The sequence below is a fragment of the Mustela nigripes genome, chromosome 3 (assembly GCF_022355385.1).
Source record: "Mustela nigripes isolate SB6536 chromosome 3, MUSNIG.SB6536, whole genome shotgun sequence".
NCBI lineage: Eukaryota > Metazoa > Chordata > Mammalia > Carnivora > Mustelidae > Mustela > Mustela nigripes.
In genome coordinates this window covers 113,489,004-113,501,720 of record NC_081559.1, presented here as the reverse complement: position 1 = coordinate 113,501,720, position 12,717 = coordinate 113,489,004, and the positions used below count along the sequence as shown (strand labels likewise).

Here is a 12,717-nt window from a genome sequence, read left to right as displayed (position 1 = left end):
ATCAAAAGGCAACCAATTTTCACTATGGTAGTGTCTTTTTTCTCCCAGAATTCCTTTTTTTTTTTTTTTTTTTAAAGATTTTATTTATTTATTTGTAAGAGAGAGAGAGAGTGAGAGCAAGCACAGGCAGACAGAGTGGAAGGCAGAGTCAGAGGGAGAAGCAGGCTCCCTGCAGAGCAAGGTACCCGATGTGGGACTCGATCCCAGGACGCTGGGATCATGACCTGAGCCGAAGGCAGCTGCTTAACCAACTGAGCCACCCAGGCGTCCCCTCCCAGAATTCCTTAATGCATATGTTGTCTTAGGATATTTCTTGTTTCTTAAAATCACAATTGTACTTACACTATGTAGTTTACTCTTGTAAAATTTATTTCTCATAGAAGAGGAAACTCACATGTATGGCAAAGATCCAAAAGAAAATAAATTGAAAATAATCTTTTTCCACTTCACACACCCACCTCTACCCAGAGTCATCGCTCTTGCAATTTTCCAGTATACTTTACCAGAATACTCTAGGGATCTAAAGTAGCTACAAATTTAATGTTTAAAACTGTAAATTCTTTTTTTCCTTCAGTTTTATCAGAAGTATTCACTCTTGTCATTATAAATTCTTCTTAAACATTTTTTTAAGTAAAAAAAAAAAATATATATATATATATATACACACACACACACACACACACATTTTTAACAGTTTTATTTTTTTGTGGCGTCTGGGTGGTTCAGTTGATTATGCGTCCGACTCTTGGTTCCGGCTCAGGTCATTATCTCATGGGTTGAGAGATCAAGCCCCGAGCTCAGTGGGATCTGTGTTCAGTGGGGAGTCTGCTTCAAGATTCTCTCCCTCTGCCCCACGTTGCACCCCAGCCAACATGTGCACTTTCTCTCTAATAAATAAATCTTTTTTTATAAATATTTTATTTTTTTATTTGAGAGAGAGAGAGAAAGCATGCACAACAGCATGAGTTGGGGATGGGGCAGAGGGAGAAGCAGACTTCCCACTAAGAAGGGAGCCTGACGTGGGACTCCATCCCAGGACTCTGAGATCATGACCTGAGCTGAAGGCAGCTGCCCAACCAACTGAGCCACTAGGCAAAGCCTCAAATAAATAAATTAAAAAAAAAAATTTTTTTTTTCAAATTTTAAGTAGTCTCTCTACCAAATGTGAGGCTTGAACTCATGACCCTGAGATCAAGAGTCACATGCTCTACTGACTGAGCAAACCAGACACCCCAGTAAAATATTTCAGTTAATAGCTGTAAAGGCTTACCTATTTATAGTACTAATCCTAAAAATATAGGATAGGAAAAATAATACAAAACAGTTCCCCTCAAAAGTTCAAGGCCCAAAACAACTGGATTTCCACAGGCAAAAAATTCAACATCAAACCAAACCTCACACCATACACAAAAATGAATTCAACATGGGGCATAAATCTAAGTGTACACTTGATTTTAGCCAAAAGGCTGAGAAGCAATATAAATCTGAGTGTAAAATGTAAAACTGTAGTTTTATAAAAAATACAAAAATCCCTAGGACTATGTAAAGGGATCTTAGGTATGATACCAAAAGCACCATCAAAAAGAAAAAAAAAATGATAAACTGGGTTTTATCAATTTAAAAACTTTTGCTTTGCTAGAGATCATTTCAAGAGATTGAAAAGACAAGGCACAGACTGAAAAAAAAATCTGTGAAACACATATATGGTAGCTCTATTTATACGAAGTACCCAGAGTGGCCAAATTCATTGCAAAATAAAGTAGAATAGTAGCTCCCAGGGGCTGGGGGTAGGGAAAATGGGAATGGTTGAATAATGGGTAGAACTGCAGTTCTGCAAGACCAAAAAGATCTGGAGATGGTTGTACAGTAGTGAGAATATGCTTAACACCAATGAAATGTACACTTAAAAATGTTTAAGACAAACATACAAACCAAAACATACATGTACGTTAAAATAATGATATTCACAATACATAAAGAACTCTGTAAACTCAATACTAGAAAACATACAATCTCATCAGAAAAAGGGAAAGAAATATGAATAATGAACGACACTTCATTAAAGAAATATCCAGGTGCCAAACAGGCACATGAAAAGAAGTCAATACCATTAGCTATTAGAGACTTGCAAATTAAAGCCTCAATGATTTGCCACCATACCCCTATCAGAGTGGTGAAAAGATTTGTTTTTCTAATTTATTTTTTAAAAAGATTTTATTTATTTATTTGTCAGAGAGAGAGAGAGAGAAAGAGCATAAGCAGGCAGAGTGGCAGGCAGAGGCAGAGAGAGAAGCAGGTTCCCCGCTGAGCAAGGAGCCTGATGTGGGACTCGATCCCAGGACCCTGGGATCATGACCGGAGCCAAAGGCAGCGGCTTAACTAACTGAGCCACCCAGGTGTCCCTGGTGAAAAGAAAACTTTAAAACTTTATATTAGAAAGCACAGGAAAGGATGTGGAGCAACTTGATCTACCAAGAAACTCCTAGTACTAATAAATGAGTTCAGCAAGATTTTAGAGTAAAAGGATCTCACATGCTGCAGACAGGAATTTAAAATGGTACAGCCACTTCTGCAAAAATGGTTCAGAAGTTTCTTATAAAATGAAAAATATATGTAACTTAGCAACTGCAGTCCTGGGATTTTTATCACACACAAATGAAAATGTATGTCTGTCAAGAAAATTGTACATGACTAGGGGGAGACAAACAATGAGAGACTGTGGACTCTGAGAAAGAAACTGAGGGTTCTGGAGGGGAGGGGGTTTAGGTGAGCCTGGTGGTGGGTATTAAGGAGGACAGGTATTGTATGAAGCACTGGGTATGATGCATAAACAATGAATCTTGGAACACTGAAAAAATAAAATTAAATTAAAAAAAAAAACCAAATTGTATATGACTGTTCGCAGCAGCTTTATTTTTAATAACCCCCAACCAGAAACCATGAACTTGAATAAACAAATGGCTAAACAAAATTCTGGAGCATCCATATTATGTATCATTACCTGCTCTAAAAAGAACAAACTACTGATATACACTATAATTTGGATGGATCTCAAAAGTTAGATGAAAATAAGCCAGCATCATTAGGTAATTGTATGAGAAATATGTATTTATATAATTACAAATATATAATTATATAAATAATGTAAGTAACTTATGAGATTCCAGTTACAAAAAATTCTCAAAATGACAAAATTCTAGTGGTGGCACAGCTAAGCGACAAGGTGTTAGGTTTAGGGGAAGGGTATGATTGTAAATAAGGGAATGTCTTCACTGACAACAAAACAGATTCACATTTTATGATAATGTTTATATAAATCTATTCATGGGTGAAATTTCAAAGTAGTATACACCAAAGGAAAAAAACTTGTGACATTTTAATAAAATTTATAGTTAGTCAATAGCATTGTACTAATGACAATTTTTTCTTTATAATAACTTTAATTATTCATGAGAAAGCATGTGGGTGTGCGTACACATACAAGCTGGGGGAGTGTAGAGAAGGTGGGAGAATCAGACTCTCCTCTGGAGTAGGTAGCCCAGTTGGGGCTCAATCTCAGGACCCTGAGATCATGACCTGAGCTGAAGGCAGATGCTTAACCAACTGAGCCACCCAGGCACCCCGCCAATTTCTTCATTTTGAAAAAAATGCAAGGGTTATGTAAGATGTAATCATGGGGGGGTACATGTACTGTACTATTTTTTTTTAAAGATTTTATTTATTTATTTGCCAGAGAAAGAGAGAGAGAGAGAGAGACAGCACAGGCAGGCCGAGTGGCAGCAGAGGCAGAGGGAGAAGCAGGCTCCCTGCCAAGCAAGGAGCCCGAAGTGGGACTCGGAGCCCAGGATGCTGGGATCCTGACCTGAGCCGAAGGCAGCTGCCTAACCAACTGAGCCACCCAGGCGTCCCAACTTTCTGTACTATTCTTCTAACTTTTGTGAGCTTTAAATTATTTCAAGATAAGTAAATAGGGGTTGGGTACAGGTTAGGATTATTCTGTAATTAAAGAGAATTAAAAGATAAAACAACCAGAAACATCAGCAAAAATGTGGCAGTAATAATCTCTGAAAATTCTCTTTCATAAAAGCAACAAAAAACTGACAAAAATGCCAGATACAATGTTTTCAGAACTCTGTAAATTAATAATCTGGAAAAATTAGTAAGAAAATTAGGTGAACCTCCATAAGACCAGTAAACTCTGAGGTGTTTAACTTGCCATATTTTTGTTCTTTCATTTCTACCACCATGGCAGGCATGAAAACCAACAGTCCATGCTCACAGTGAAAACCAGCAGCCTGGCAGCTACCAGAGAGCTGAGAGCCCCTTCATACCCTCTTTACCGAGAACTGTCATTATATAACCTGTCTGGTTGTTCCCATTTCCTGGACTGTCTTATTTGACCTGGCCAGTCCAGTGTAAATAGCTTTTCCCTTACAGAGTTTGTTGGTAAAAATTAGATGTAAATGATCAGTTTCCCAACTGACTGACAGAATGGTAATAGGTAGGGCAAACAATAAGCTACCCAAAAAGCTTTAGAAGAAAAACTGGAGAATGAAATGTCTAGGCACTTGGAAAAGCTCCAATGTATTTCTGGCAATTTAGGAAGCAACATACACATGTAGGATTATGTGTATACCCTGGACTGTACTTATGTCCAGGAGAGAGCTGAGAGGTACCCAAATTCATAGCTCTGGCTGAGTGTGAGGCTCTGTGCAAGAAAGAAGAAAAAAAGTAACACAGAGATGTAAAACTGCCTACTTCAGTGTTGATGGGCCATCCCAAGACACGCACATACAGAGGCCCTTGGCAAATATGGGAGACTTAAAGGTTCCAGACATTCAAGGAAATCTGTTTAGTCATTAGCCAACTACAAAAGCTAAAGGATTAGAGAATTCAGTCATCATGCAAGACAAAGATACTGAATTTAAATGTATTACAAAAGACCTTAAAAAAAAAAAACCCGTAACTACAAAAAGCATCAGCAACAAACCCGGGGGAGGGGTGGTAATCTGATTTTCAGAGCTGCCACATTATACTATTTAAAATGCCCCATTTTCAAGAGTAATTCCTAGGTATGTAAAGAAACAAGAATGCATTGTTCAAACACGGGAAAAGAAGCAAGCACTAAAACTGTCACTGAGGATGCAGAGATGTTAGACTTACAAGTCAAAGAATTTAAGTTAGCCATTTTAAGTATGTTCAAAGAATTAAAGGAGATCATAGCTAAAGAAGAGCATAAAAATGATGTCTCAGCAAACAGATTAATAAAAGAGACAGAAATTATTAACAAAAAAGACCAAAAAGGAATTCTGCAGTTGAAAAGTTAAGAGCTGAAAGGAAAAAAAAAAACCACTAACAGGACTCAAAAGTGTATTTTAGGAGCTCCTGGCTACCTTGATTGGTAGAGCACGAAACTCTTGATCTTGGGGTGTTTTGAGCCCCATTTTGGGTACAGAGATTACTTAGAAAAAATATGGCAGTTTTTAGAAAAAGCACATTTCTGCAGCCATTACAAGGAATCAGTAAACTCAAAGATAGCCAATTGAGATTATCCAGTCTTAGAAATGAAAAAAAGAAAAAAAAAAAAAAGCAAAGCAGGTGTGGGGTGGTGTACAGGAGGAAAACTAAAGAGAGTCTCAAAGATCTTTGGGACGGGGCGCCTGGGTGGCTCAGTGGGTTAAAGCCTCTGCCTTCGGCTCAGGTCATGATCCCAGGGTCCTGGGATAGAGCCCCACATCGGGCTTTCTGCTCAGCGGGGAACCTGCTTCCCCCTCTCTCTCTGCCTGCCTCTCTGCCTACCTGTGATCTGTCTGTCAAATAAATAAATAAATATCTTTAAAAAAAAAAAGATTTTATTTATTTGACAAAGAGAAATCACAAGTAGGCAGAGAGGCAGGCAGAGAGAGAGGGGGAAGCAGGTTCCCCGCTGAGCAGAAAGCCCGATGTGGGGCTCGATCCCAGGACCCTGGGATCATGACCTGAGCCGAAGGCAGAGGCTTTAATCCACTGAGCCACCCAGGTGCCCCAAATAAATAAAATCTTAAAAAAAAAAAAAAATCTTTGGGACAGCAGTAAGTGTACCAACATACACGTAAATGGGAATCCCAGGAGCAAAGGAGAGAGACAGGCAGAAAGAAAAGAAATAGTGGTCAAAATTCCCTAAATTTGATGAAAAACTTCAGTATTTATGTAAAAGTTCAACCAACTCAAGTAGGAAAAACTGGAAGAAACCACACCTAGGGGCGCCTGGGTGGCTCACTGGGTTAATCCTCTGCCTTCAGCTCAGGTCATGATTTCAGGGTCCTGGGATCAAGCCCTGCGTCGCACTCTCTGCGCACTCAGCGGGGAGCCTATTCCCCACCCCCACCCCCTGCCTGCCCACCTCTCTGTCTACTTATGATCTGTCAAATAAATAAATAAAATCTTTAAAAAAAAAAAACCCACATCTAGAACATATCATAATTAAACTGTCAAAATGCACAAGAAAGTATTTAAAAGTAAAATTCTGTAAGTTAATTATGCCAAAAAAGGTAACATATGGCAAAATATTAAAAATTAAATATAGTTGAATAACACTATTTTCTCTACTTTGCTGTACCTTCACAGATTTTTATATTAGGAACTTCAAAAGAATCCATACACCTAAGTTTCTTAGTAGTTGCTTCCTGTTTCAAGTAATATTTTAGAAAAGCTGAAGGAGAATGTTATATATACTGCAATAAATACTAAAATGTTCTTTAAATAAAAAAAAGAACTTCAAAAGATAATGCTTTACGATAGTTGAAGATATCACCTAAAAGAAAAAGAGATGTTTAAAAATTAACTCATTAATTGAGAGTGAGTGAGCAAGGGAGCATGAGCAGGGAAAGGGCAGAAGGAGAGGAAGAGAGAGAGAATCTGAAGCCGACTCTGCAGTGAGCCCAATGTGGGGCTTGATCTCATGACCCTGAGAACCTGACCTGAGCTGAAATCAAGAGTTGGACCTTTAATGGACTGAGTCACCCAGGTGCCCTGAAAAAGAGGTTTTCAATTTCAACTTTCCCCAGCCATGGTATTATTTAAGAGTGCAGGTAGGAATTTTGTTTATGGAAGGATGGCGTAGACCTACTTTTTCCTGTTCTTTCTGCTAACTATAGCTGAAAATCATGAGTATTACATATAAGACAAACAGAACAGCTGTTGAAAGATGAAGACAGACTGACTAGGGACCTCAGGACCAAAAGAATGACACAGCAGTGAACTTCCTTTTTGCCTCATTTGTTCCAGACTGGGGTCTGGAGAACCTCAAAACAGAAATGTCAAAGGGCAAAGACTAAAGTCCTAAGAAAAGTCTGCTCAAAGAGCCAAGACAGGAGCAGCTCAGCAAGATGGGAAACTTTTAGACAGTAACAGCTCCACGCCAGTGAAACACCACAGAAACAATTGTGGTCTCATCTCCATTCTCTCTTGAAAATACTATGGAGACCCCAGACTTCCACATTTGCTAGGCTATAACGTGGCACCTCAATTTTCTCTCTACCATCTCACCACTGAAGTGGTATCCAAAGAGGCCAAGCAAGGAACCTGGACTTCAGCCCCCCACTAGGCAGTAAGAAGACAATGCTTTGTCTTCCTTAACTGGGGTCGTCTGAGAGGATAACTGCTAAAACATAACGCTATAAATAAATTCCAGTCTTTTTTTTTTTTAATATTTTATTTATTTATTTGACAGATCACAAGTAGGCAGAGAGGCAGGCAGAGAGAGAGAGAGAGAGGGAAGCAGGCTCCCTGCTGAGCAGAGAGCCCAATGCGGGACTGGATCCCAGGACCCTGAGATCATGACCTGAGCCGAAGGCAGCGGCTTTAACCCACTGAGCCACCCAGGCGCCCCCTAAATTCCAGAGTCTTATAAGACCATAAATGTTCAAGTCTAAACAGAAAACCACTCATCTAAATAGAGCCAGGAAAATCACAATTTGAATAGGAAATGAATGATGATGCTATGTGCTTCAACAAGCAATGACAGATTCACTTGAAATAGATGAAAAAATAGAAAAATCTCAGCAAAGAAATCAAAGTTATAAAAAGAACCAAATGTTAATTATAGAACTAAAAAATACAATTGAAATATAGAAAAAATATAAAAAATATAGATATAGAAAATATAAATATAAAAATATAGAAAATATAAAAAATATAGATAAAAAATATAAAAAATAAAATTGAAAATAGAACTAAAAAATACAAATAAACTTATTGGATATTGTCAGTAGTAGAGTGGAGATACAATCAGTAGGGGTGAGGACAGTTCAATATTATTTACTCAATCTCACCAACAGAGAGAAAATAGACTTAAGAGCAAGTGCACTGCACAGTGTTTGAGTATGGAGTTAAGGCTGCTGGCTGATCGATGAACTCACCAGTGTAGGTAGTGTGCTATATGAGGGGCAAGTTTTAGCTACTAACACCGCAAGGGTCTCTGGCTCAATGAGTGGAGTTTGACAATAATTCTTGCTACAAGTAAAGAGGGCAGAATAAAGCCATTTTCTGATATGCAACCCGCCCCCCGACAACTTATGTATTCCTTCTCTAACACAAAAGAGATGCTCTAACAAATCAGAGAGTAAGCCAAGGAAAAGGAAGTTTACAGGCACCATGGATGAGTTGAAGGGAATTCAGAGCATGATGGACAAAGAAAACAACAGGGATAATAACTGAGTACCAAGTCCAGAGAGCAACCAGTGCAGACTGGAGTAGGCAGAAGCAAGGATTCAAGGAGGGAGAGATATAATCAAGAAAAAAAAATGGAACCGAGAGATCTGACAGACCTGCCTGTATCTGGAGGTTTTCTTTAGGTTTGGTGGAGAGTCTGAAGATGAATTAGTGGCTGACAGAAAACAGCTAAGCATACTGCAGTATTATGTGACTTCGTTTAAAATTCAATTTTTAAATTTATTTAAACAGTTTCTTGATTTACTTTCTTAATCTATTTTCTGTTTTATAATATTTTAATTTTCCTTAATCTTTTGGCTTTGAATTGGTAATATATTCATGTTTCAAAAAATATACTGAGAAGTCTCCCACCTCCTTTAACCACCCCCACCACTATCTCTGAACAGTACCACTCAACTTCAGCATTTCATTGAATCTAAGCTGCCAGTAAATATACATCAAATTTTGTGTACCACTTAAAAATACATGAATGGTGGGGTGCTTGGGTGGCTCAGTGGTTGAAGCCTCTGCCTTCGGCTCAGGTCATGATCCCAGGGTCCTGGGATCGAGCCTCACATTGGGCTCTCTGCTCGACGGGGAGCCTTCCTCCTCCTCTCTCTCTCTGCCTGCCTCTCTGCCTACTTGTGATCTGTCTGTCAAATAAATAAAAATCTTTAAAAAATACATTAATGGTAATATTAATATTACCAATCCTCAATTTTATTTATTTTTTAAAAAGATTTTATTTATTTATTTGACAGAGATCACAGGTAGGCAGAGAGGCAGGCAGAGAGAGACAGAGAAGCAAGCTCCCTGCCGAGCAGAGAGCCTGATGCGGGACTCGATCCCAGGATCCTGGGGTCATGACCTGAGCTGAAGGCAGAGGCTTTAACCCACTGAGTCACCCAGGTGCCCGTATCCTCAATTTTAAATCACATATTCCTTTCTGGGATGTTGACATGTTAGATCTAACTCATATCATAGTATGTTCTATATGGTTGTTTTATCTTTGCTTCTTTTTAAAATTTTGCTCACTTTTTCCATTTCTATCCTCTATGTCTACATGGTTTTCTATTTTAATTTTACCTTCATTCTAGGTCTTTTTTTTTTTCTTTCTTTCTTCTAGGTCTTTACTGTGTTCTGTCCCTTCAGGTGTCACACCTTAATGTCCTGTCTTTTAGTCTTGGGAGTCTGCATTTCATCTTTGTGTGTTTTCCTTCACTGAGGTGGTGCTGACTTCATTAAGTAATTTAAATTCATAGTTAAGATTTTAAAAATAAGTTTCATCTGTCCTGTTTTGGTAAGTGTTCTTACTGAACAAATGAGTATATTTTGTTGCTCTTTTTTTACTTTTTAATTTTAGTTATCTTCACATGAATATCCTTTTATTACTCATCAGTGAATGAGTTGGGCTATTCCTAAAAACAGCAATTTACACGAGATTCCTTTCACTTGGGAGTGGGAGTGTGGGGAGATTGCTCTGATTTCAGCTAGTTATTTTTCAGTCCAAATGCTCTCTCCTTTCAGGTGCCACAAAAACAGACTGCCAACTGCAAGTAAGGCCAGGGCCCTACCCCCACAACCTACGTTGGAACCATACTCAGTCCAGGAAAACCTCTGCAAATAGGCTCCCCTCACCAGAGTTTCTGCACATATTGCTGCTTACAAGGAATATACTGTTGTACTTCACAGAATGCTCTTCACCTTCAGGAACTCTATTTTTTTTCTAGCACTTTAAAAGTAACTCTAGTGCTACTTCAAAAAAACCCCCAAAATAAAAAACAACACTTTTAACACTGAAAGGTAATGTATTAAATCTGTGAAATTTAGTGTCTACTGTTGGCAACAATGTGGAGAAAATGGGAACACATTTCATGAGGCTATAAACAAGTACAGTGAATGGAAATCAGAATTTAAACTCTAGGGGCGCCTGGGTGGCTCAGTGGGTTAAGCCTCTGCCTTTGGCTCAGGTCATGGTCTCAGGGTCCTAGGATGGAGCCCTGCAACAGGCTCTCTGCTCAGTGGGGAGCCTGTTTCCCCCCACTCCTCTTTGCCTGCCTCTCTGCCTACTTGTGATCTCTCTGTCAAATAAATAAAATCTTAAAAAAAAAAAAAAAGAATTTAAACTCTACATGTAATTTGACCCAGAAATATATTCTAGAGAAATGTTTGCTAAGGGGCTCAATGATATTAAACTGATAAGAACACATACTACACTTGATCTTAGCCAAAAGGCCGAGAAGCGATAAAGGGGCTCAATGATAAATAAAAAGATCCACTGCATTATTTGCTTATTACAGTGATAAATGGAAATAACTTAAGTTTTCATTAATGGAGAACTAATTATGGCACCAATACATCTGGGAATATCACATAGTATAGGAATAGTGTCTCCTTTTCTAGTTTTCATTTTCCTGATCTCCTAAGATGATATATCCTAAGGCACGGTCTTGGTACCACCTCTACTCTCTCTTTATACTATCAATGGACTTTCTTCCACTCTCATGGTGTTAAGAAACATATATCTGCTTTTAATTCCCAAAACTTAATCCCCAGCATAGATACCGATCTTCAATACTAGAAGTGGATCTACTTTGGAATTTTTTTTTTTTAAAGATTTTATTTATTTATTTGACAGAGAGAAATCACAAGTAGTCGGAGAGGCAGGCAGAGAGAGAGAGAGAGAGGGAAGCAGGCTCCCTGCTGAGCAGAGAGCCCAATGTGGGACTCAATCCCAGGACCCTGAGATCATGACCCGAGCCGAAGGCAGCGGCTTAACCCACTGAGCCACCCAGGCGCCCCTACTTTGGAATTTTTTAGGCAGCTATACATTTGACATCTTTACTTGGCTGTCTAACCACATGGAGATCTTGAAAGTAAAATAATTAAAACTAAACTCTTAGATACCTTACTTGAGAAAGGGTAATTCCTATCTACAGTTGTTCACGAAAAACCTCCTAGCTATCACTGGCTTCCTTCCCTTCTTTCTCTTAGAAAGTTCTATCAACTGTACCTTCAATATATATCCAGAATCTCAACTTTTTACGACTTTTACTACTTCCATTCTGGTCCAAGCCTCTATGATAGTCTAAGGTTCCATTATCTCTCACTTGGTCTTCCTGCTTCCACTTTTGTTTTTTTGATAAAAAAAACAAAAGTTTATTTGCATGGTAGCCAGAGTAATCATTTTGAAAATAAGTCAAGTCATGTCATTCCTATGGCTTAACCCTCTGATGACTCTCAACCTCACCCAGAATAAAATCCAAAGGATTCTGAATGGCCTACAAAGCTCTACATCATCTGGCCCTTAGTTATATCTCTGAACCATGTTATGCAACTCTCTCCTTGTTCTAGGCTGGTTTCTTTTGCTGCTCCTCTGTGTTCCTAACATACGGGCAGTCCTGACTTTGTACTATGCTGGTATGTATGAATTCTACTATATTTTATATTACAGCAGTCCCCCACCAACTCTGTTCATATTTCCATTACCACTGTATATTTTAACTGTGAGTACTTACATAAAGTTTATGAAACTTTATGCAAGCTTTGCTGCTAGATCCTCAGTCCACAATGACCAATCACATCACTTTCTTTGAAGTATGTCCGTGAGTGGTCATTGCACATCTGTTATTCAGTTTATGCAGATGGCAAAATGTGAAGCTGTGCTGTCTCTTGTTTCCCAATGATAAACTCAGGTGAACTTTTACCATAATGGATGACTGAAAGAGAGTGAGAACTGGCCAACAAAAACAAAAACATAGGAAAAAACAGAAATCTGGAAGTAAAACTCGATGTGATTAAAAGACTTGAAAGAGCAAAGACAGGATGAGCCCTAGGCTTGTATGAAGATATGGTTATGGAACATATAGAGAGAATCCAGTGACTATTAAAAGAATGATGGTAAAGTCATCTCATAACATCTTTTAGTTAAAATTGCACTAGGAACAGAAGGCCACTAAGGAGAAACGCAGTATTTACTTCTACTTTGGATTTATTACAATTAAATGAATGAATGAATGAATGAAT

At 38.5% G+C, this 12,717-nt stretch overlaps 1 protein-coding gene, 1 non-coding gene and 1 pseudogene across 6 annotated transcripts in view; 1 reads left to right on the top strand and 2 right to left on the bottom strand.

The window, feature by feature from the left end:
* The window catches only part of SAP130 (Sin3A associated protein 130), a 92,530-nt gene that overhangs the window by 29,034 nt on the left and 50,779 nt on the right, over positions 1-12,717 (bottom strand). The gene's annotated exons all lie outside the window — the stretch shown is intronic.
* LOC132014780 (small nucleolar RNA SNORA62/SNORA6 family) lies at positions 8,346-8,501 on the top strand. The gene has a single exon (XR_009403420.1). It is a non-coding gene; the product is annotated as a small nucleolar RNA SNORA62/SNORA6 family (small nucleolar RNA).
* Positions 10,806-10,938, bottom strand: LOC132014624 (U2 spliceosomal RNA; annotated as a pseudogene).